Source organism: Mirounga angustirostris, unplaced genomic scaffold (genome assembly GCF_029215605.1).
Source record: "Mirounga angustirostris isolate CCGP_5_RB_7025 unplaced genomic scaffold, mMirAng1.0.hap1 SCAF_11, whole genome shotgun sequence".
In the NCBI taxonomy this organism is placed as follows: Eukaryota; Metazoa; Chordata; class Mammalia; order Carnivora; family Phocidae; genus Mirounga; species Mirounga angustirostris.
In genome coordinates this window covers 44,243,161-44,268,427 of record NW_026991719.1, presented here as the reverse complement: position 1 = coordinate 44,268,427, position 25,267 = coordinate 44,243,161, and the positions used below count along the sequence as shown (strand labels likewise).

General features: G+C 41.5%; 1 protein-coding gene and 1 pseudogene across 4 annotated transcripts in view; one reads left to right on the top strand and one right to left on the bottom strand.

Annotated features, from left to right (window-relative positions):
- The window catches only part of LOC123855933 (EZH inhibitory protein-like), an 80,989-nt gene that overhangs the window by 38,973 nt on the left and 16,749 nt on the right, over positions 1–25,267 (top strand). Inside the window, exons 5-6 of one of the 4 annotated variants that reach the window (XM_064574072.1) lie at positions 13,557–13,717; positions 23,898–23,991. The gene's annotated coding sequence lies outside the window, so the exon portion shown is untranslated. Of the gene's footprint in view, positions 1–8,183; positions 8,299–13,556; positions 13,718–17,791; positions 17,943–23,438; positions 23,992–25,267 lie in introns of those variants that run through there. The other 3 variants (XM_064574070.1, XR_010406111.1, XM_064574073.1) reach the window with 3 other exon arrangements.
- LOC135361859 (prohibitin-2-like) lies at positions 1,321–24,450 on the bottom strand (annotated as a pseudogene).

Here is a 25,267-nt window from a genome sequence, read left to right as displayed (position 1 = left end):
GCTGGTGTGGACTGGGATCCTGGGGCAGTCTGTGCTGGGGCTGTCCTGGTGGGATCGCTCGAGCTGAAATGGGCATGGGCTAGGTGGCTCTGGGGCAGGACAGTTGAAGCTGAAGTGGGAGCAGGTGGTGGTCTGCCGGTGCTCAGCACAGGGGATGCCCTCACTGCATGGCGGGAACTGAGGTGGGGCATGAGCTGGTGTGTCCTGGTGGTGTCACTAGAGCCAAAGCAGACATGAGCCAGGAGGTCCCAGAGTGCTCTGTGCCAGGAGTGCCCTAGCAAGTCATCTGGGGCTAAAGTGGTGTGGGCCTGGAGAGTTCTGGGTTGCTGTGCCCCTATGTCAGCCAGAGTTGTAGTGAGTGTTGACCAGGGGTGTCCCACTGTGCAGTGCACTGGGGCTGCCTTGATGGGACTTCTTGGGCTGGTGTGGGCTTGGGTTAGGGCCTGGGGCTCACTGAGGTGGTAGGCCAGCTATGGTGCCTGGCCCCTGCTCCCATCCAGGCTATCAAGGTGGTGGGGCAATGTAAACCATGGCACTTGCCAGGCCCTGCGACCCAGAGAGGGCTCTAGTAGCTCCCCTGCCATTTGGTGGAGTTCTGAGGCAGGATCCTTTATATTCTAGTTGTTCTTTTAAGCCACAGCTTTTTTCCTGTGCCCCAGGGCAGATGAATCTGCTCATGGTCCCTCGGTACTGTCTCTCCCCACTGCAGTTTGCAGCATCGGGGGTGGGATTCCCTTACTGTGTCTCCAACTCAATGTTCTCTATGTGGTCTCTCTATCTTTTGTTGTGCAGAAGCTGTTCAGTCAGCTCTCTGTTCTTCTTCAGGAGGAATTGCTGTATAAATAGGTATAGATTTGCTATGTCCATGCAGGAGGTAAGTTCAGGCTCTTCCTACATGCCATCTTGGGGCAGAACCCTTTGGAATTTTCTACATAGAGAATCATGTCATCTGCAAACAATGAGTTTTATTTCTTCCTTCCCAATCTGCGTACCTTTTATTATTTCTTTTTATTGAGAATTCCTGGGATGGTGGTTATCACCCCCCAACCTGGAAGGAGGAAACAATACTGTACAAAATCACTCAGAAATCATACTGTCCCAACACCCCTGGCCAACACCGAGAAGAGGAAAGTCATTCCCTTGAAAATTGGCCAGTCTGTGTTCATCCAGGAAGGGCTGGGAGAACAGACACAGAAGGGACTATGACATGATACCAGGGGCAGGATGGGGGTCGGTTGGGCCCCACACTGGCTCCTCAAAAGCCAGGGGAGAAGCAGATTCACTTTTTCTCTGGGGGAGGGGAGTTCTTCATCACTAAGCTCATTTCTTACCCTTGATAAGGCTGTCAGTTTTCAAAGTGAAAATTTCATCCTGTACATTGAGCACAAGGTTTTCAGCAGTGAGACAGATACAATTCTGTGATGTGGCAGTCGTCTTGGAGATGTTCCGGGTTGCCTGGATCTTGCCCAGTTTGATGTAGCCAGGGTTCTTGCTCAGGGCTTCTCCAAGCCTCCTGGTGGCCTCGGCCTCACCTTCAGCCTACACAGTCTTCTGCTGCTGTTCCTGCTTTGCTTTTTCCACCTGAAACTGGGCTCCCTGGGCCTCCTGCTGAGCTACTTGTTTGGCTTCCACAGCAGCTGTATACTCGCTCGGCTAAAGCTCAGCCCTGTGATGACTACATCATCCAGGATAAGGCTGAATTCCTCGGTCCTCACTGTCAGCTCCCATGAAATCAACAAGGATATCTGGGCCCGCTGGGTAATCAGCTGCAAGGTGTTGAACTTGGCCACACCTCCCTTGAGTACCTCCTTGACAGTTGATGGCAGTCCTCACTCCTCCTAGTCTAGCCCTGGGCACTGGTACATGCTGGGAAGCTCCATGACAATGGGTTGAGACAGCACTCACAGATGCTTACCATCTGCAGGTCTTTGGTGCCTGTGGGAGAGGAAATTTTTTAGGGTCTGGCCTGAATGTCCTAGATGATGGGGTACTGGAATCAGGGGATCCTAAAGTGAAGGCCCTCATCCGATTAGAGAAATTGGCTCTGTGCCCACCTTCTATGGTGAAACAGACTCATGGATGCCGTAGGCCATGGCGCCGGCCCCCAGCAGCAACTTTAGCACCTTGCCCGTGTCCCTCTATGTCTTTCAAGCTCTGGGCCATGTCTGATCCTGAGGCCAGTGACCCCAAAGGCGAGAATGGGGTGCCGGCCTGCCTCTACCCCACTCCAGTTTAGAGATTGTACCCTTTACATGTGCAGTCCGGGGCCCAAGGTCCTCATAGGAGAAAGGACACCAGAAGTGCCCCAATCTGTATGCCTTGTCTTGTCTTGTGTTGTCTTCTTACATTAGCTAGGACGTTGCTGTTGAGGAGGATTGGTGAGAAGGGACATCCTGTCCTTGTTCCTGATGTTAGTAGAAAAGCATCTAGTTAATCACTAGGAAGTGTGATGTTATATGTACATTTTTTAAAAACATTTTATTTATTTTTATTTGACAGGGGTAGAGAGAGCACAAGCAGGGGGAGTGGCAGGCAGAGGGAGAGGGAGAAGCAGGCTCCCTGCTCAGGAAGGAGCCCGACGTGGGGCTCGATCCCAGGACCCTGGGATCATGACCTGAGCCGTAGGCAGATGCTTAAGGACTGAGCCACCCAGGTGCCCCCCACTTTTTTTTTTTTTAAAGATCTTATTTATTTTTCCTTGACAGAGAAAGAGAGAGGGAGAGCACAAGCAGGTGGAGCGGCAGGCAGAGGGAGAGGGAGAAGCAGGCTCCCTGCTCAGGAAGGAGCCCGACGTGGGGCTCGATCCCAGGACCCTGGGACCATGACCTGAGCCGAAGGCAGCCGCTTAACCGACTGAGCCACCCAGGCGCCCCTATATGTACATTTTTATAGATGCTCTTTATTAAGCTGAGGAATTTCCCCAATATTCCTACTTTGCTGAGAGCTTTTATCTTGAATGCCTTTTGCACTTTTGTCAAATGTTTTTTATGCATTGAACGATATGACCGTATGATCATATGCTGATGGGACGGATTACCTTAACTGATTTTTGCATGTTGAACCAGATTTATATACCTGGAATAAATCCCACTTGGCTGTGGTTTGTAATTCTTTTCATACATCATTGAATTTGATTTGGTAAAAATCTGTTGAATATTTTTGCATCTATGTCACGAGATATATCAGTCTGCAATTTTCCATTCTTGTAGAGTCTTTATCTAATTTGATATTAGGGTAGTGCTGGCCTCATAGAATGAGTTAGGAAGTGTTCCCTCTGTTCCGTCTATTGAGTTTTTTAAATTAAGATTTATTTATTTGAGAGAGAGAGCGTGTGTGCATGCGAGAGCCGGGGGTGGGGGTGGGAAGGGGCAGAGGGAGAAGGAGAGAGAGAATTTCAAGCCGACTCCTCACTGAGCACAGTGCCCGATGTGGGGCTCGGTGTCAGGACCCATGAAATCATGAACCTGAGCCGGAACCGAGAGTCGGATGCTTAACCCACTGAGCCACCTATAGGCACCCCATCTATTGAGTTTTTAATGTGCAGAATCATTCCTTTCATTTTTCAAGATTGCTGAATATTTTATTTTGAAATCATGCTGTCATATTTCTGATTTTTTAAAATTTGATTTTATGATGTTAATCACCATGCATTACATCATTAGTTTTTGATGTAGGGTTCCATAATTCATTGTTTGCATATAACACCCAGTGCTCCATTCAGTACGTGCCCTCTTTAATACCCATCATCAGGCTAACCCAACCCCCCACCCCCCCTCCCCTCTAGAACCCTCGGTTTGTTTCTCAGAGTCCATAGTCTCTCATGGTTCGTCTCCCCTTCCGATTTCCTCCCCTTCATTTTTCCCTTCCTGCTATTTTTTTAATATATAATGTATTATTTGTTTCAGAGGTACAGGTCTGTGATTCAACAGTCTCACACTATTCACAGTGCTCACCACAGCACGTACCCTCCCCAGTGTCTATCACCCAGCCACCCCATCCCTCCCACCCCCCACCACTCCAGCAACCCTCAGTTTGTTTCCTGAGGTTAAGAATTCCTCATATCAGTGAGATCATATGACACATATCTTTCTCTGATTGACTTATTTCGCTCAGCATAATACCCTCCAGTTCCATCCACGTTGTTGCAAATGGCAAGAGTTCATTCCTTTTGATGGCTGCATAATATTCCATTGTGTGTGTGTGTGTGTGTGTGTGTGTGTATATACACCACATCTTCTTTATCCATTCATCTGTCGATGGCCATCTTGGCTCTTTCCATAGTTTGGCTATTGTGGACATTGCTGCTCTAAACATCGGGGTGCACATACCCCTTCAGATCCCTACATTGGTATCTTTGGGGTAAATACCCAGTAGTGCAATTGCTGGATCATATGGTAGCTCTATTTTCAACTTTTTGAGGAACCTCCATACTGTTTTCCAGAGTGGCTGCACCATGTCATAGTTCTGCTTTAATTTTTTTTTATTATTTGTAATATATCCACATATCCACACAGGACGACATAAATGTGGTTATATATACATGCCCCCCCCCCCTTTTTAGTGCAGTCTACTCTTTTCCTTACTTTGGGCTTGAATTTCCACCTCATTCCTTTCTCAAAAGAAGCCCCTCATTAACCCATTTTAACCATCTAATGTGTATCCTTCTGTATTTTTCTGCACTCTTATCATCCATTACAGTAGAAATACACATGCATGCATGTGTAAACAAATACACAGTTTTTTTGTTGTTGCTACCAAAATAGTATCATATTAATCATACTTTTCTGTATCTTGTATGTTATATGTAATGATAACCTTGTGTAAATGTCTCCAAGTCAACTTGTGTTGTTCTAATTCATTGTTTTAAATGGTTGTATAATATTTGTGGTGTAGGTATATTATAGTTTATTTACCCTTCTTGTTTTGATGAGCCTTTCATTTTGTTTCCAGTATTACTATAAACATCCTCAGACATATGACGTTATATACTTGTGCTTATATTTCTATGGAATAGATATCCGGGAGTTGGGTTACTGAGTACAAGATGTGTGTGTGTGTGTGTGCGTGTGTGTGTGTGTGTGTGTGTGTGGTTTTAATACATGGTTTTACGAGTTTGGGCTCTTAAGTTCCAAAAGTCTTAAGACTTGAGATTTTTTCCCCCAATGTATACGAATAACCTTTTCCCTGCATCCTTACCAATAATTAGAATTATAACGCTTAATGTTTAACAATCTCATGTATGCAAACTAAAAATCTCACTATTTCTCTAATTTGCATTTATCTCACTATCATAGAATTTTAGCTCCCTCTGCCCATATTTATTAATTTATTGGCAATTTAGATTGGCTACTCTGGGAATTCTTGATTCTTATCCTTTTCCCATTTTCTTTAAAAAAAATTTTTTTTTAAAGATTTTATTTATTTATTTGAGAGAGAGAATGAGATAGAGAGCATGAGAGGGCGGAGGGTCAGAGAGAGAAGCAGACTCCCTGCTGATCAGGGAGCCCGACGTGGGACTCGATCCCGGGACTCCAGGATCATGACCTGAGCCGAAGGCAGTCGCTTAACCAACTGAGCCACCCAGGCGCCCCCCCATTTTCTTTAAGTTAGGTTGTCTTTCTTCTAGTCAGTTTGTCAGACTACTTTCTATATAGTTTGGATATTAAAGCCTTGTCACCTTTATTAAAATATATTTCCTGATTTGTTGTTTGTTTGTGTATCGATGATATGTTTTGTCATTCAAAAAATTTTAATTTGTATATAGTCAAATGTCAGTCTTTAATTTTTTTGAACCTTCAGAGTTTCCAGTGGAGGTGATTTCTCTGACTCCTATATCGTGCATCTAGCTTCCTAGCTTTTCTTGCAACGTTCATATTGTTTTTCCTATATTTAACTCTAATTCATCTGGATTCTGTGATGTACTGTAGTGTACGTGCTATAAGATAGCAGTTCAATGTTATTAACAGTCAATTATATGTAAATTTAATTACCACCTTCCTTTTAAATTAAATTATATATACACATATGTAATTATATTGGCATTATAGCATATTGGTATCCACTAAGGCAGGACCCCTCACTATTCCTTTTCATAGTAACCTTTGCCTACTCTTGGTCATTTATTTTTCCAAATAAACTTTAGATTATTTTATACAATTCCAAAATAAGAAATCCTGTGCATTCTAGTTAATATTGAATTAATTATATTCTAGTTTTATGATATTAATGAAATCTTCTCATCCAAGAACATAGTTTGTCTCTCTAATTGCTCAGATTTTGTTTTCTGTCTTTCCAAGAGATTTTATGGTTTTCTTCATATAATTCTGCTTTTCTTGTCAAATTTATTTCTAAATATTTTGTATTGTTTCACCATAATAAATGGAATGTTTTCCCAGTTCCTGCTTCCTTCCTCCTTAACTTCCGGTATTTAAGCTCTACTCTGAGAATCTTGTTTTAAATATTGTCAAAGGTTCACAGAAGTGGGTTGATTTCGGAGATGGTGAAAAAGGTTAAATCACTCGATTATATGGTCCAGTTCTTACCTGGAGGAAACTAGGTAAATTTATCCAACTATCTAAACATCCTCTGCTGTATGTCTTTCATTTGTGTCTCCAGTTCCATTTCGTAGTCTTCTGCACCCTGCTGTTTGCCCCAGGAGTTGACTTTGCCCTCTGGCTTCTGAATGAGCCTGTCCAGTGGGAAGCCCTGTCAGGTCAAAGGGTAGGGGAGTGATGTTGTGACATTTATGCCACTGAGCTCCCTCTCTGTAGGCTCATCATTGGCTGGCTACATCCCTCAAATGAAGGTGTCAGCTTCTGGGTAGTGTCCCTCTATACTTAGGTCTCTTGAGCTTGGGATATATGTTAAAGTTCTTTCCCCTCACTCCTTCGGGCCTGGAGTTGCAAAATCACCCTGCAGTTACTAGCCTGGGGAGGCTGATTGTCCTTTTTGTTTTCCTTATACCCCTGCCCACACCTCATTAGTTCCTTTATTAAATTCTCCTGAAGTTACCCAGTTTGAGTGTTATCTGTTTCCTGCTGTGACCCTGACTGATACATACTTGTAACTCCATGTATTAGTTCCTCCTTCCTCCTAGTGCAGTCTAACTCAGAGTAACTTAGATGCACTAGATGGATAAAAGCTTTGGGGTTAACTTCAACACATAGTTTGAGATGTCTAAGAGGAAACATACTATGCATGATCTGAGATGTTGTCTAAATCTTCTTTCTAAACCAAGACTGTAAGGCTGTAAGCTTACCCAGGAAAATTCTATTGTCTAGACTGTACAGGACACTCTGCCCAGGCTCCATCATTTCCTTCACCTACAGTATTAACTCCCTTCTCTCTAGCAGACTGGAATGCACTCTCAAGGCTGAGTAAGATTCAGTTTTGCCTCTTTATTCTTGCTGCACTGCAGAAACACAAATACTCTTGCTTTATTGTCTTCTCTCTCTTTTCAAAATTCTCGCAGGTTTCAAATCTTTTACATAGTTTTCCAAGTATTATAGCTATAGTAGGAAATTCTATACAAATTCAAATACAAATTGGTGTGCGTGTTGTGCAAAAAAGTAACAGTTCTCAAAATATGATATCTATTCCAAGATTTATTACTAGCCATGTGAGTGTGACATTCTGTTTTTAGTCTCTGATTCCTGATTTATGAAACGGAATCATTCTTCTTGGCTCACTGTGAAATATATGATAGTATATGGGGAATTTTAAAACGGCATATCTAGGGGCACCTGGGTGGCTCAGTCGTTAAACGACTGCCTTCGGCTCGGGTCATGATCTCAGGGTCCTGGGATCGAGTCCCGCATCGGGCTCCCTGCTCTGCGGGAAGCCTGCTTCTCCCTCTCCCGCTCCCCCTGCTTGTGTTCACTCTCTCGCTGTGTCTCTCTCTGTCAGATAAATAAATAAAATCTTAAAAAAAAAAAAAACTGGCATATCTAGTGTGTCTGTGTGTGTGTGTGTGCGCGCACACACACACACACACACACATGCCCGGTGTGGTGGCAGGGGCAGAATCCTGTTTTTCAGTTTGCTCATCCTGTCCTTTAATATGATGGCAAATGAGCATTTGTTTGAATTTGGTAATCCTTTCTCCAGGATTTCAGACTGGCAATTGATTTATTCTCAATACAGAAAACAGTTGATACTTTTTAATTTTATTTTTATCATTTCAGTTGACAAACCCCAATGGACATAACAGAATCTTCTTTTGAACCAAAAAGTGCCTGGAGTGCCTGGGTGGCTCGGTAGGTTAAGCGTCTGCCTTCGGCTCAGGTCATGATCTCAGGGTCCTGGGATCGAGCCCCGCATTAGGCTCCCTCCTCGGTGGTGAGTCTGCTTCTCCCTCTTCCTCTGTGATCTCTCTAGCCATCACTCCCTCTCAAATAAATAAATAAAAGTCGTAAAAGAAAAATAACCAAAAAGTACCTGAAGAGGCTAAACCCAAGTGGATTTTGTTGGCCAGAATTCCATGGGCCCTTCTTCAGGACCCTGCCTTTGAAGAAGTGAGTCACTTCAGAGATATCCCAGGGAAACTCAGCGTGGGAAGGACTGGCACCCATGCCTTCCAGAGATTACAGTTTCAGAATAATGGCCGATGGGCTAAGCCCCACAATGAGATGAACTATGAATTGTTTGAATGTGACAGGAGCTCTGATGTGAGGGCAAACTCTGTGTCATCAGAGGAAAATCCTTATTTGTGATAAAGCCCCATTTTATGATTCATACGATCCTAGTTTTGAGCCCAATGCAGAGCGTATAAGACACATGAAAGGTCTGCATAGAGAGAAACCTTCTGAATGCAATGAATGTGATAAACTTTCAGCAGTAGTTCCCATCTTATTAGACGTCAGAGCTCTCATACGGGGAAAAACCTTATAGTGTAATGAATATGAGAAAGCCTTCAGTCAGAGGTCATCTCTTAATAGGAAATTCATAGTGAGGAAAGCCTTATAAGTGTAATGTATGTGGAATAGCATTTATTTGGAGCTCACATCTTATTCAGCATCAGGAAAGTCATAGTAGAGAAATACCATCTGAGCGTAATGAATATGGAAAAGCTTTTGGCCAGAGTTCATACCTTATGGAACAAAACCGAGTTTATAGTGGTGAAAAACCCTATTTGTGTAGCCCAAGTGGAAAAAGAAAATTAAGGTGGAGATCTTCTCTTAATGACCATTAGAATATCCATAATGGGGAAAAGTCCTATGAGCGCAACCACACGTGATGAAGCCTTTGTGCGGATATCTCACCTTATTCACCATCATCGAAGTCACAGTGAAGAGAACTCCTATGAATGCAGTGAGTGTGAAAAGGCCTTCAGTTGGAAATCTCATCTTGTCTGACATCAGAAAACCCACGATGGAAAAAAATTCTGTGACTGGGACATGGAATAGGTTCCAATCAGAACCCAGGTTTTGTGGGTTAAGCAATTTTTGGTCTCTAGAAACATGTTGGTGTGGGTGGAATTAGAAAAATACAGCACTTAACTAACACCGATCATAAAGAAGACAAGACTGTAAGAGTAATCATTACTTAGTGTTCAAGTGTAGACAAATGGAGATAAAACCTAAGTCTGATTTACAGGTTTATTAGGTTTCAGATAACCCGAAGCTGAGCCAGGCCCATAATAGACTGTAAAATTCTAATATGCTGATTTATAGATTTGTTAACAATTCCAATGCCATCCTGATTGTCCCTTAATTGGAGGCAGCATGGCCTCCATCACATATCTTTCACTTACCACCACTGAAACCATGGATATATCTGCTGACTCTCTCAGCGTCAGTTTCCTTATCTGTCCAACAGGAGTAAGAACACCTATCAACCTTGGGAAGGTTAGCGAAGATTCTGTGTATGAAAAATTTCTGGTATAGAGTGTGGCACATACTACAGGTGCCATAAATTATTACTAATTATCTAGCTTCTCTGATTTGTGCTTGCCATTCCATTCCAGTTCCATTAGAACCAGCACAGCCTGTTTTCTTTATCTTTATGGTGGGAGTGCTTACTTTATAGACCTCTTTGTACAGTTGAAAGAGCCTGGGCTTATGCAGTCAGACATCCCTGCTGCTTTCTGGCTCTGTGACCTTGGCAAGATACTTAATCTCTCCGAACTTTACAGTTCTTAACTGTAAAAATGGTGATGGTAATGACTGCCTTGCAGAATCGGAGGGATGATTAGAATTACTACTTAGGGAGTACTTGGCACACAGTAGGCATGTAATAAATCATACCCATCATCATTCTCTACTACAGGTCTCTCTCCTTTACAATAACTTCTTTATAGCTGTGAAACTGATTCTAGCTCTCACTTAAACTAGTGACTTTCTTATATCTCATTCTCACTCAAGAAAAGAGAACGTATCCTACAAGTAGGCTTTATAGCAGCTTGTGAAAAGACTGGGATTCAGGGCTCTGCAATCTGGATTCAACCTTCCTGTACAGAGTATCTCCTATGTGCCAGGCCATTTGACATAGATTATCTGCAGCTCTCGCAACTCTGCCTCTTGGGCAACTTGAGGAATATTATCTCCATTTGACCAATAAGAATACTGAGGCTCCGAGAGGTTAAATAACTTTCTCAAGTGCTTGAAGCCAGCGTTTGAATACAATTTTGACTGTCACCAAGGGCTATGGTAATTATACCATACTACACTGGTAGCCATTTATTTTATTGAATGCCTACTGTGTTCCCAGCACTGTGCCAATAAGACACACATGAATCGTATTGGATTTTTAGAAAATGAGATAATCGAGGCTCACAGAGGGCTATTTCCCCATCGTTACACAGTGGGTATTGTAATAATAAGTGCCATCATTTATTGAGGGCTTACTGCATGCCAGGCACTGTAGTAGATTCTTTACGTAAATTATTGTATTTGCTTCCCAGAAGTAAGTTTGTGTAAATTTGTTTGCACTTTAAAAAGGGGACAACTGAGGTTCAGAGAGGGTGAAGTAACTGCCCTAAGATGACACAGTGACTAAGCAACAGAACTGGGATTTGGGGCCACTATTTTCTTTATTTTTTTCTTTCAAGATTTTATTTATAGTCAAGTTAGTTAACACAGAGTGTGGTATTACTTTCGGGGGTAGAATTTAGTGATTCGTCACCTGCATATAACACCCAGTGCTCATTGCAACAAGTGCCCATCACCCATTTATTCCGTCCCCCCACCCACCTCCCTTCCAGCAACCCTCAGTTTGTTCCCTATAGTTGAGTCTCTTATGGTTTGCCTCCCTCTCTGTTTTTATCTTATTTTCCCTTCCCTTCCCCTGTGTTCATCTGTTTTGTTTCTTAAATTCCACATATGAGTCAAATCATGTGGTATTTTTCTTTCTCTGACTGACGTATTTTGCTTAGCATAGTACCCTCTAGTTCCATCCACGTTGTTGCAAATGGCAAGATTTCATCCTTTCTGATGGCTGAATAATATTCCAGTGTGTGTGTGTGTGTGTGTGTGTGTGTGTGAGAGAGAGAGAGTGTGTGTGTGTGTGTGTGTGTGTGTGTGTGAGAGAGAGAGAGAGAGAGTGTGTGTGTGTATCACATCTTCTTCATCCATTCTTCAGTTGATGGACATCTCTGGGCTCGTTCCATATTTTGGCTATTGTTTATAGCAGCACTATCCACATTGGGGTGCATGTGCCCCTACGAATCACTATTTTTGTACCTTTGGATAAATACCTAGTAGTGAAATTCCTGGGTTATAGGGTAGTTCTATTTTTATCTTTTTGAGGAACCTCCATACTGTTTTCCAGAGTGACTGAACCAGTTTGCATTCCCACCAACAGTACAAGAGGGTTTCCCTTTCTCCACATCCTCGCCGACATCTGTCGTTTCCTGAGTTGTTACTTTTAGACATTCTGACAGGTGTGAGGTGGTATCTTATTGAGGTTTCGACTTGTATGATGAGTGATATTGAGCATTTTTCATGTGTCTGTTAGCCTTTTTTTTTTTTTTTTTGTCTTCTTTGGAGAAATGTCTGTTCATATCTTCTGCCCATTTCTTAAATGGATTTTTTTTTCCTTTTGTGTATTGAGTTTGGTAAGTTCTTTATAGATCTTGGATACCAGCCCTTTATCCAGTATGTCATTGGCTAATATCTTCTCCCATTCAGGAGGTCACCTTTTAGTTTTGTTGATTGTTTTCTTCACTGTGCAGAAGCTTTTTATCCTGATGAAACCCCAAGAGTTCATTTTTGCTTTTGTTTCCCCTGCCTCCAGAGACATGTCTAGCAAGAAGTTACTGTGGCCAAGGTCAAAGAAGTTGCTGCCTGTGTTCTCCTCAAGGGTTTTGATGGCTTCCTGTCTCACATTGAGGTCTTTCATCCATTTTGAGTTTATCTTTGTGTATGGTGTAAGAAAGTGGTCCAGTTTCTTTCTTCAGCATGTCGCTGTCCAGTTTTCCCAACACCATTTGTTGAAGAGACTGTCTTATTTTTCCATTGGATATTCCTTCCCGCTTTGTGGCAGATTAGTTGACCATAGAGTTGAGGGTCTATTTCTGGGTTCTCTGTGCTGTTCCATTGATCTATGTGTCTGTTTCCTTGCCAGTACCATACTGTCTTGATGATTACAGCTTTGTAATAGAGCTTGAAATCTGGAATTGTGATGCCTTCAGCTTTGGCTTTCTTTTTCAACATTCCTTTGGCTATTCGGGGTCTTTTCTGGCTCCATACAATTTTTAGAATTGATTGTTCTGGCTCTGAAAACTGCTGGTGTTATTCTATTAGGGATCGCATTGAATGTGTGGATTGCTTTGGGTAGTACAGACTTTTACTTTTTAACAATATCTGTTCTTACCATCCATGAGCATGGAATGTTTTTCCATTTCTTTGTGTCTTTTTCAATTTCTTCCTTAAGTGTTCTATAGTTCTCAGAGTACAGATTTTTTACCTCGTCGGTTAGTTTTATCCCTATGTATCTTATGGTTTTTGGTGCAATTGTAAAGGGGATCGATTCCTTGATTTCTCTTTCTGGTGCTTCATTGTTGGTGTATAGAAATACAACTGACTTCTGTGTATTGATTTTATATCCTGTGACTTTGCTGAATTCCTGTATCAGTTCTAGCATGTGTTGGTGGAGGCTTTTTTCTTTCTTCTTCTTCTTCTTCTTTTTTTTTTTTTTTTTTTTTGAGGAGACTCTTAATTTAAAATCAATTAGCCAACACATAGTACATCATTAGTTTCGGATGTAGTGTTCAATAATTCATCAGTTGCATATGACACCCAGTGCTCATCACATCACGTGCCTACATTAGAGTTTCATGTGGTCCGTGAAGACTTACAGTTTGACTTCTTCCTTGCCAATTTGGATGCTTTTCATTTCTTTTTGTTGTCTGATTGCTGAGGCTAGGACTTTCAGTACTGTGTTGAACAGCAGTGGTGAGAGGTGACATCCCTGTCGTGTTCCTGACCTTAGGGGAAATGCTCTCAGTTTGTCCCCATTGAGGATGGTATTAGCTGTGGATCTTTTTGTATATGGTCTTTACAATATTGAGGTATGTTCTTTTTTCTTTCTTCCTTTCTTTTTTAAATTTTATTTGTCAGAGAGAGAGAGCCAGCACAAGCAGGGAAAGCGGCAGGCAGAGGGAGAAACCTGCTCTCTGCTGAGGAGGGAGCCCAATGTGGGACTCGATCCCAGGACCCTGGGATCATGACCCGAGCCGAAGGCAGACGCTTAACAGACTGAGCCACCCAGGTGTCCCGAGGTATGTTCTTTCTATCCGTACTTTGTTGAGGGTTTTTATCAAGAAATGATGCTATACTTTGTCAAATGCTTTTCCTGCATCTGTCATGTGGTTCTTATCCTTTCTTTTATTAATGTGGGGTATCGTGTTGATTGAATTGCAGATATTGAAACCACCCCTGCAGCCCAGGATTTGTAGCCACTATTTTCTTTCTTTTTTTTTTAAATTATATTATGTTATGTTAGTCACCATACAATACATCATTGGTTTTTGATGTGGTGATCCACGATCCATTGCTTTCGTATAACACCCAGGGCTCCATGCAGTACGTGCCCTCCTTAATACCCATCACCGGGCTAACCAATCCCCCTTACCCCCCCCCCCCAAAAAAAACCCTGTTTGTTTCTCAGAGTCCATAGTCTCTCATGGTTTCGTCTCTCCCACCGATTTCCACCCCCTTCATTTTTCCCTTCCTTCTCCTAATGTCCTCCATGCTACTCCTTATGTTCCACAAGAAGTGAAACCGTATGATAATTGACTTTCTCTGCTTGACTTACTTCACTTAGCATAATCTCCTCCAGTCCCGTCCATGTTGATGCAAATGGTGGGTATTCATCCTTTCTGATGGCTGAGTAATATTCCATCGTATATATGGACCACATCTTCTTTATCCATTCGTCTGTTGAAGGGCATCTCGGCTCTTTCCACAGTTCGGCTATTGCGGACATTGCTGCTATGAACATTGGGGTGCAGATGGCCCTTCTTTTCACTACATCTGTGTCTTTGGGGTAAATAACCAGGAGTGCAATTGCTGGGTCATAGGGTAGCTCTATTTTTAAGTTTTTGAGGCACCTCCACACTGTTTTCCAAAGTGGCCGTACCAACTTGCATTCCCACCAAAGTGTAATAGGGCTCCCCTTTCTCCACAGCCTCTCCAACATTTGTTGTTTCTTGCCCTGTCCAGTTTTGCCATTCTAACTGGTGTAAGGTGGTATCTCAATGTGGTTTTGATTTGCATTTCCCTGATGGCTAATGATGATGAACATTTTTTCATGTGTCTGTTAGCCATTTGTATGTCTTCTTCAGAGAAGTGTCTTTTCATATCTTCTCGCCATTTTTTGACTTGATTATTTGTTTTTTGGGTGTTGAGTTTGAGAAGTTCTTTATAGATCTTGGATACAAGCCCTTTATCTGTAGTGTCATTTGCAAATATCTTCTCCCATTCTGTGGGTTGCCTCTTTGTTTTGTTGACTGTTTCCTTTGCTGTGCAGAAGCTTTTTATCTTGATGAAGTCCCAGAAATTCATTTTTGCTTTTGTTTCACTAGCTTTTGGAGATGTATCTTGTATCTTGATGTATCTTGATGTATCTTGTATCAAGATGTATCTTGAAAGAAGTTGCTGTGGCTGATACTGCCTATGTTCTCCTCTAGGATTTGGATGGATTCCTGTCTCACATTGAGGTCTTTCATCCATTTTGAGTTTATTTTTGTGTATGGTGTTAGGGAATGGTCGAGTTTCATTCTTCTGCATGTGGCTGCCCAGTTTTCCCAGCACCATTTATTGAAGAGACTATCTTTTTTTCCATTGCATCTTTTTTCCTGCTTTGTCGAAGATTATTTGACCATAGAGTTGAGGGTCCATATCTGGGTTCTCTGTTCTGTTCCATTGGTCTATATGTCTGTTTTTGTGCCAGTACCCTGCTGTCTTGGTGATCACAGCTTTGTAATACAGCTTGAAATCGGGCAACGTGATGCCCCCAACTTTGTTTTTCTTTTTCAGTATTTCCCTGGCGATTCGGGGTCTTTTCTGACTCCATACAAATTTCAGGATTGTTTGTTCCAGCACTTTGAAAAATGTCATTGGAATTTTGAGCGGGATGGCGTTGAAGGTATAGATTGCTCTGGGTAGCATAGACATTTTAACAATGTTCATTCTTCCGATCCATGAGCATGGAATGTTTTTCCATCTTTTTGTGTCTTCTTCCATTTCTTTCATGAGTGTTCTGTAGTTCCTAGAGAATAGATCCTTTACGTCTTTGGTTAGGTTTATTCCAAGGTATCTTATGGTTTTTGGTGCTATTGTAAATGGAATCGTTTCTCTAATTTCTCTTTCTACAGTTGCGTTGTAAGTGTATAAGAAAGCAACTGATTTCTGTGCATTGATTTTGTATCCTGCCACATTACTGAATTGCTGTTTGAGTTCTAGTAATTCGGGGGTAGAGTCTTTTGGGTTTCCACATAAAGTATCTATCATGTCATCTGCGAAAAGAGAGTGTTTGACTTCTTCTTTGCCAATTTGAATACCTTTTATTTCTTTGTAGCCACTATTTTCTGAATTGGTGTCAGTGCTATTATCTTATACCAAAGTATCCCTCAACCTTATTTCCTATGGCTTCCCACCAGATTGCCCCTCTTGTGAATACAAGAGTTGTGGCGAACTAGAAGATAGCAGAGGCAAAGGTTGAAGGAAAGACTGAGCACATCACCTGGAATGATGGCCTCCATCACGTACCTTTCACTTTCCACCTCTAAAACTGTGGATACATCTGCTGACCCCTCTGAACATCAGTTTCCTGATCTGTCAAACAGGAATAACAACACCTTGTCAACATCGGGAAGATTAGATAAGGTCCTGTACATGAAAAATTTCTTATATAATGCATGGCAACATAGCAGATGTTCAAGTAGAACAAAGTATGATATCCCAAATTCTCTCATTCCACAACCTCAAAATTCACATTATGGGAACTTCTAAAAATGGAAGAAAATAATATTAAATCATTTTTTATCATCACAGAACTGGACAAAAGCACTCCTTTGCTCCATAATAGTCCATGACTCCCCTTGCTGTCAGGATGGCCCAGACTTCTTAGCATGAATATAAAGTCCTCTAGGATATACTCCCTTCCTACGATTTCAGCCTTATCTGTCTTCAACCCCTACCCTTCCCAATCTTTGCGCCCTATGATCCATGAATCCTACGGAATATCCCAGTTGTCTGAAAGCATCATACTTTCTCTCATTTCTGGGCACTTTAAAAAATGTTCTTCCCTATACTTGAAATGATTTTCACTGTACTAGTTTCTGTTTATCTTTCCATACAGTTCAGAAGCCATCTGCTCAAGAAGACTTCTGTAAGCCTCCTGATGAGCTGGCTGGGTTAAATGCTCCATCTCTGTGCTTTCCTAGTACTCAAAGTGTTGTATTGCCATCCTAATGCTCTCAGTGTTCTCTTGGAATAATCTGTTTACTCAACTATCTCTTCCATCTCTCTGAGCTCCTTGAGGGGACCAGATTTTGAAATCCACAGTGCCTGGAACACAGTAGTGCTGAATAAATGCTTATTCAGCATTTATTGCCAATGCAAGTAAGACTGTTTAATGAAGTGCAAGTTTTACACAAAAGCTTTAATTGTCATAAGGACACTTAACATGAGATCTAGCCTCTTAACAAATTTTAACTGTACGTTATTGGTGACTTTAGGTGCAATGTTGTGTGGAAGATCTCTACAGTTTATTCATTTTACTTAACTGAAACTTTATGCCTGTGGATTAATAACTGCCCAGTAATTAATAACTGCCTATTTTCCCCTCCCCCTGAGTCCCTCCTGTTAATTACCATTCCAATTTGATTTTATGAATTTAACTATCTTAGATACCTCTCAGAAGTGGAATCATGTAGTGCTTGTCTTTTTTTCCTCTGGCTTATTTCACTTAGCATACTATCCTCAGGGTTCATGCATATTGTCACATATTGCAGAAGTTCCTTCATTTTTAAGGCTGAAGAGTGTCCCACTGTACGTATATACCACATGGCCTACCTTCATTCTTTTGCATGTGGACTTCCAGGTTTTCCAACACCATTTGTTGAGGAGACTGTCCTTTTCCCATTGAATGGCCTTGGCACCCTTGCTCAAAATCAACTGACCCCACGCACAAAGGTTTATTTCTGACTATTCTATTCCATTGGTCTGTGTGTCTGTCTTTATGCCAGAGCCACACTGTTTTGATTACTGTACCTTTGCAGTAAGTTTTTTTTTTTTTAATTTTTTTTAAAGAGTTTTTATTTATTTATTTTGACAGAGAGACATCGAGAGAGGGAACACAAGCAGGGGGAGTGGGAGAGGGAGAAGCAGGCTTCCCGCAGAGCAGGGAGCCCGATGTGGGGCTCGATCCCAGGACCCTGGGATCATGACCTGAGCCGAAGGCAGACGCTTAACGACTGAGCCACCCAGGCGCTCCCTGCAGTAAGTTTTGAAATTAGGAAGTGTGAATCCTCCACCTTTGTTCATTCTTTTCCAAACTGTTTGGGGTCCCTTGAGAGTCCATATGAATTGTAAGATGGATTTTTCTATATCTGCAAAAAATGTCATTGGTGTTCTGACAGGTACTGCATTAAATCTATAGGACACTTTGGGTACTATTGCCGTCTTAACAGTATCAAGTCTTCCCATAAATGAACATTGAATGTCTTTCCATTAATTGATGTCCTTTTAAAATTTCCTTCAGCATTTTCTTGTAGTTTTCCTTTTTTTAAGATTTTTATTTATTTGAGAGAGGGTGAGCGAGCGAGCGAGAGAGAGCACGGGCTGGTTGGGGGGGTGGGTGGCGGGGAGAGAGGCAGAGGGAGAAGCAAACTGCCCACTGAGTAGGGAGCCAGACGGGTGGCTCGACACCAGGACCCCAGGACCCCGGGTCCACGACCTGAGCCGAAGGCAGATGCTTATCCGACTGAGCCACCCAGGCGCCCCCCAGTTTTTTGTAGTTTTCAGTGTATAAAACTTTCACCTCGTTGGTTAAGTTTATTTGTAAGTATTTTATTCTTTCGATGCTGTTGTTGTTGTCAAGTTTAGAGCTTTTGTAAATTCCAGTACTAATCCTTTTTAAGATGCGTGGTTTGAAAATATTTTCTCCAAGGATGTAGGTTGTCATTTCATCTTTTAACATGTTCTTTCATTTCCAAAGTTGCTTAGGTTAATACTGTTTCCCTCACAACCTTCAGTGAGGTTTTTTTTTTTTTTCTTCCATGCATTTGAAATACGGTCAGAAGTTTTTGTCACATTCTGCATTCCGTTCTGATATTCCTGAATTCTTTAATGATGTTCTAAAATTTTGGATACATTAAGTTTCATCCTGGGTGCTCCAAGTCTCTATGGATTGTGACAACTGCATAGTGTCATGTAAACGCCAATCAAACATCACACAGTCTTAGTGTGCTCAGGTTACTATAACAAAATACCATACACTCGGTGGCTCAAACAACAGATATTTATTTCTCACAGTTCTGGGGGCTTAGAAGGCAAAGATCAGGATACCAGAACACCAGAGTGTTCTGCATGAGTACACTCTTTCTGGCTTGAAGATGGCCTCCTTCTAGTTGTGTCCTCACTTGACAGAGTGAGAGAGAGCTTTGGGCATTTCCTTTTCTTACAAAGACAGTACTACTCTCATCATCATGGCCATCCTCGCATCCAAACCTAGTCAATGGCCACGTCCAAATACCATCACACTGGCGGTTAGAATTCACATATGACTTCTGAAGGCTGGGGTCACACAGGTTCAGTCCATAACACACCTCTATAGTAGTTTCAAAGCTCCTTTACCTATTCAAGTACCCCTCCCGCAACTCTTGCCAAGCACTGACCACTTCACTATCTCTAGTTTTGCCTGTTCCACAATTCCTTGTAATTGGATCACACAGACAATACACACACACACACACACACACGTAGCCACTTGAGACTGGCTTCTTTCAGTTATCAATAGGAATTTAGGATTCATCCATATCTGTCAGTGCCTTGAAAGATCATTCGTTTCTTTTGCCAAATAGTATTCCTTCGTGTGGATGCACCAAGATCATATTTTTTTGATGTAGTGTTCAATGATTCATTATTTGTGTATAACACCCAGTGCTCATTACAACACGTACCCTCATTAATACCCTTCACCGGCCTACCGCGGCACCAAGATCATTTATTCATTCATCTGTTGATGCACATCTTGGTTGCTCCCTGTTTTGCAATCATGAATAAAGGTGCTATAGACATTGGTGTGTAGGATTGTGGGCAGACTGACGATGTTGGGCTTTGCTGCCGCCCTGTGATCCTGGAAAACAGTGAAGGTTAAGAGATCTCCCCAGTCTGTGTTCTAGGAAAGTGCTTACTGCAAGGAGGCTTCCTTCGCCATATGACTCAGGTGAGATTGACAGGTGCCCCCTTGTTTGCTGTGACAAAACCAGTCACGGTCCCTCCAAACTCCCATTCCTCAGCTCATAAATGATCAGCTGAACTCCTTGTGTTTACTGAACACCTGGAGCAAAATACTTGTGAATCAGGCTCTGCTTAAGGTTCTGTCCTTTCCCTGGGTTTCTGAACTTTGACCCCCCGGCAGTCGGAGCCAGGGCACAGCCCTTCTGAGAGTAGGCTGGCTTCAGGGTGAAGCATTCCTTCATTCGCTGCCTGTTCACACCACCCTTTCGTTCCATCTCTCCACCCTGGGTTCTCTGTGTCCTCTCTAGAAAGGAAAGAGCCTTTTGGCCTAACTCCTGGGACGCTTGCTGATCTTATGGTCAGAGTGTTCTCTCTGTTATAAGAGTGCCTCTCCCCACCCCTTTTCCTTACCACGATCCCTTGAAGAGTGTTCTTACTAATTCTGGATTAGTTCTGGAAGCTGATTTTTATTTGACAGGAGATAAGTTTTTAAGTCAGTTGGGCAAATACTTAATAGTATGATTATTGGCTCCTATTACTGTAAGACTCTGTTTGACTTTGGTAAGAACCTATCAAACTGTCTTCTTAAGTTGCTGTGCGATTTAGAGCTCCAACCGTAAATGAACGAATGCTCCTCTTGTTCTGCATGCTCACCAGCAGTTGGTTTTGTCAGTTTTCCGGGTATTAGCCATCTGAGTAATGTGTAGTGTTACCTCATTATTACTTTAATTTGCATTTCCCGTGTCCCAAATGATCTTGATCATCTTTTCATATGCTCACTTGCCATTTGGATATTTTAATTGGTGAGGTGTCTGTTCAGATCTTTTGCCCATTTGTAATTGAGTTATTTGTTTATTAGTTGAGTTGTATCAGTTCTTTTTTTAAATATTTTATTTTATCTTATTCGGTTATGTTAGTCACCATACAATCCATCATTAGTTTTTGATGTAGTGATCCACGACTCATTGTTTGCGTATAACACCCAGTGCTCCATGCTGTACGTGCCCTCCTTAATACCCATCACCGGGCTAACCCACCCCCCAACCCCCTCCCCTCTAGAACCCTCAGTTTGTTTCTCAGAGTCCATAGTCCGTCATGGTTCGTCTCCCCCTCCGAATTCCCCCCCCTTCGTTTTCCCCTTCCTTCTCCTAATGTCCTCCATGCTATTCCTTATGTTCCCCAAATAAGTGAAACCATATGATAATCGCCTTTCTCTGCTTGACTTACTTCACTTAGCATAATCTCCTCCAGTCCCATCCATGTTGATGTAAAAGTTGGGTATTCATCCTTTCTGATGGCTGAGTAATATTCCATCGTATATATGGACCACATCTTCTTTATCCATTCGTCTGTTGAAGGGCATCTCGGCTCTTTCCACAGTTCGGCTATTGCGGACATTGCTGCTATGAACATTGGGGTGCAGATGGCCCTTCTTTTCATTACATCTGTGTCTTTGGGGTAAATACCCAGGAGTGCAATTGCTGGGTCATAGGGTAGCTCTATTTTTAAGTTTTTGAGGCACCTCCACACTGTTTTCCAAAGTGGCCGTACCAACTTGCATTCCCACCAACAGTGTAATAGGGCTCCCCTTTCTCCACAGCCTCTCCAACATTTGTTGTTTCTTGCCTTGTCCATTTTTGCCATTCTAACTTGTGGAAGGTGGAATCTCAGTGTGGTTTCGATTTGAATTTTCCTGATGGCTAATGGTGATGAACACTTTTTCATGTGTCTGATAGCCATTTGTATGTCTTCTTTGGAGAAGTGTCTGTTCATGTCTTCTCCCCATTTTTTGCTTGATTATTTGTCTTTTGGGTGTTGAGTTTGAGAAGTTCTTTATAGATCTTGGATACCAGCCCTTTATCTGTAGTGTCATTTGCAAATATCCTCTCCCATTCTGTGGGTTGCCTCTTTGTTTTGTTGACTGTTTCCTTTGCTGTGCCGAAGCTTTTTGCCTTGATGAAGTCCCAAGAGTTCATTTTTTGCTTTTGTTTCGCTAGCCTTTGGAGATGTTGGATACAATTCCCTTTATCAGACATGAGTTTTAGTAAATATTTTTCTTCCAGTCTCTGGTTTGCCTTTCATTTCTTAACAGCCTCTCTTGCAGAGTGCAAGTTTTTTATTTTTAATAAAGTCCAACTCAGCTTTCTTTTTTTTTCTTTTTCATGGATGCTACTTCCGGTGTTCTGTTTAAAAGCTCAGCAGCAAACACAAAGTCATGTTGATTTTCTCCTACGTTTCCTCCCAGATGCTTTATATTTTGAATTTTAAATATAGACCCTTGTTCCATTTTGAGTTAATTTGTGCAGAAGTGTCAGGTCTGCGGCTCGGTTACACTTTTTTTGTCCTTGGATTCCAATTTTTTCCAGCACCATTTATTGAAAAGGCTATTCTTTCTCCATCAAATTGTGCTTGTATCTTTGTCCCGTTCAACTGAGTCATATTTGTGCAGGTCTGTTACAGGTTTGCTGTTCTGTGCACTGAACTCTGTGTCTGTTCTTTGCCAGTACCACACTGTCTTAATTACTACAGCTTTATAATAAGTCTTGAAATCAGATAATATGAGCCCTGGACCTTTGTTCTTCTTTTTCAGAATTGTGAATTCTTCTTTTTCAGAGTTTTTCAGAATTATCTATTCTAGAGCCTTTGGTGTTCAATATAAGTTTCAGATCAATATGTCGGTATCGTCACAGAGCTTGCTGCAATTTTGATGGGTATTCTGTTGTTTCTATAGATAAGTCTGGGAAGAATTGAAATTTTTACAAGTGCGAGTTTTCCAGTCCATGTATATGAAATATCTCTCTTTTTAGCTAGATTTTCTTTGATTTCTACATCATTGTTTGTGGTTTTCCACAAACAGATCCTGTATATATTTGTTGTATTTATACCTAAGTACTTCATATATAGGGTTGCTATTGTAAAAGGTGGTTTGGGGGTGGGGGATGTTAGTTGGACACTAACCCTTTATCCAATTAAAAACTGTGCAGTAGACATGAACACACATCTCTTCAAAGAAGACATACAGATGACCAACTGACACATGAAAAGATGCACAACATCACTCATCATCAGGGAAGTGCAAATCAAAACCAAAATGAGCTATCACCTCATACCTGTCAGAATGGCTAAAGCCCAAAACATAAACAACAATTGTCGGCGAGGACTTTGAGGAAGAGGAACCCTCGTGCACTGTTGGTGGGAATGCAAACTGGTGCAGCCACTGTGGAAGGACAGTATGGAGGGTCCTCAAAAAATTAAAAATAGAACTGTCATATGATCCAGTAATAGCACTACTGATATTTACCCAAAGAATACAAAAACACTAGGTCGAAGGGATATATGTACCCCTATGTTTATTGCAGCACTGTTTACCATAGCCAAATTATGGAAGCAGCCCAAATGTTCACCGATAGATGAATGGATAAAGATGTGTGTGTGTGTGTGTGTGTGTCTGTGTGTTTTATACAGAACAGCAGAAGTAGAATCCCTGTATACACACACACACACACACACACACAAATATGCATACACACACAATGCAATATTATTCAGCCCAAATGTTCTTCAGTAGATGAATGGATAAAGATGTGGTACACGCACACACACACACACAGACACACACACACAGGAATATTATTCAGCCATATAAAAGCATGAAGTCTTGCCATTTGCAACGACATGGATGGATCTAGAGAGTATAAGGCTAAGCAAAATAAGACAGTCAGAGAGAGACAAGCACCATGTGATTTCACTCATATGTGGCATCTAAGAAACAAAAGTGAGCGGAAAACAAAAGAGACAAACCAAGAAACAGACTCTTAACTATAGAGAATAAGCAGATGGTTACCAGAAGAAGGGAGGTCAGGTGAAATAGGTGAAGGGGATTAAGAGTACACTTATTTTGATGAGCACTGAGTAATATATGGAATTGTTGAATCACTATCTTGTACACCTGAAACTAATATAAAACTGTTTTTTTAACTACACTGGAACTAGAAACAAACAAACAAACAAACAGTAACTGTGAGAGAAGACTCAGAAATGGACGTGGTTGAAGACCTGAAGAGAGTTAATCACTTTTTTTAAAAAGGTAATTTAAAAAAAATATATCAAATTCTGATTGTTCAGTATTCATGTATAGATAGGTAAGCAATTGCCATGTGTGTATTGTACCTTCTATTGTGGGGGCCGTACTAAACTCCCTTATTAATGCAGCAGTGTTTTGTAGATTCTTTGGTGTTCTCTACATAAAAAATCGTGTCCTCTGCAAATAAAAATCGTTGTATTTCAACATTTCCAATCTGCACACCTTTTAATTCCTCTTTCCTTTCTTACGTAACAAGCTGGGATTCCATTACATGTTGAATAGGAGTGATGACAGCAGACATGTCTGGGGGGTGGGGAGCGTCTGACTGTCTTCCTTCAGCATGACGTTACCTGTAGGTTTTTCATAGATCTTTTTCATCAGGTTGGGAATGTTCCCCTCTATTCCTGGTTTGCTGAGAGTTTTAAACATGAAGCCTGTTGAATTATCAAGTGCTGTCTGCATCGCTAGATATGACCATATGATTTTTGTTCTTTAGCCTGTTGATGAGGTGAAGTATATCCGTTGATTTTCAAATGTTGAACTGGTCTTGTGTGCCTGAAAGATATCCCGTTTGGTCGTGGTATACAGTTCTTTCTATGCATGGTTGGATTCAATTTGCTGATATGTTGTTGAGGAATTTTATGACAGTGTTCATGAGAGATCATGGTGTGTGGTTTTCCTTTCTTGCAATGTCTTTGTCTGTCTTGCTATTAGGGGAAATGCAGACCTCAGAGAATGAGTTAAGAAGTGTTGCCCTGCTTCTATTTTCTGGAAGAGATGGTGGCAAGTGGGAATCATTTTTTTTTTTTCTTTAAATATTTGTTTGGAATTCACCAAGGAAAGAGTCTGGGCCTAGGGCATAAGTATATAACTGTTCAGGTTATCTATTTTTCTGCATGAGATTTGGTGGTTAACGTCTTTCAAGGAATCTGGCCATTTCCTCTAATGGATCAAATTTGCAGGCATAGGATTGCCGATGGCATTACTGTATTATCCTTTTAGTGCCCACGAGATCAGTAGTGATGTCCCATTCTTTCCACTCAGATATTGGTAAGTTGTGTCTTCTCTTTTTTTTCTTGGCCAGAAAGAGGTTTGCCTCTTTTATTGGCCTTTGCAAAGAACCAGCTTTTAGTGTCATTGATCTTTGCTACATTTTTCCTGCTTTCGATTTCATTGTATTCTGCTCTGATTTTTATGATGGATTTCCTTCTGTTTACTTTAGGCTTAAATAGGTCTCTTTTCCTACTTTCTTAAGGTTATTGATTTTAGATTGTTCTTC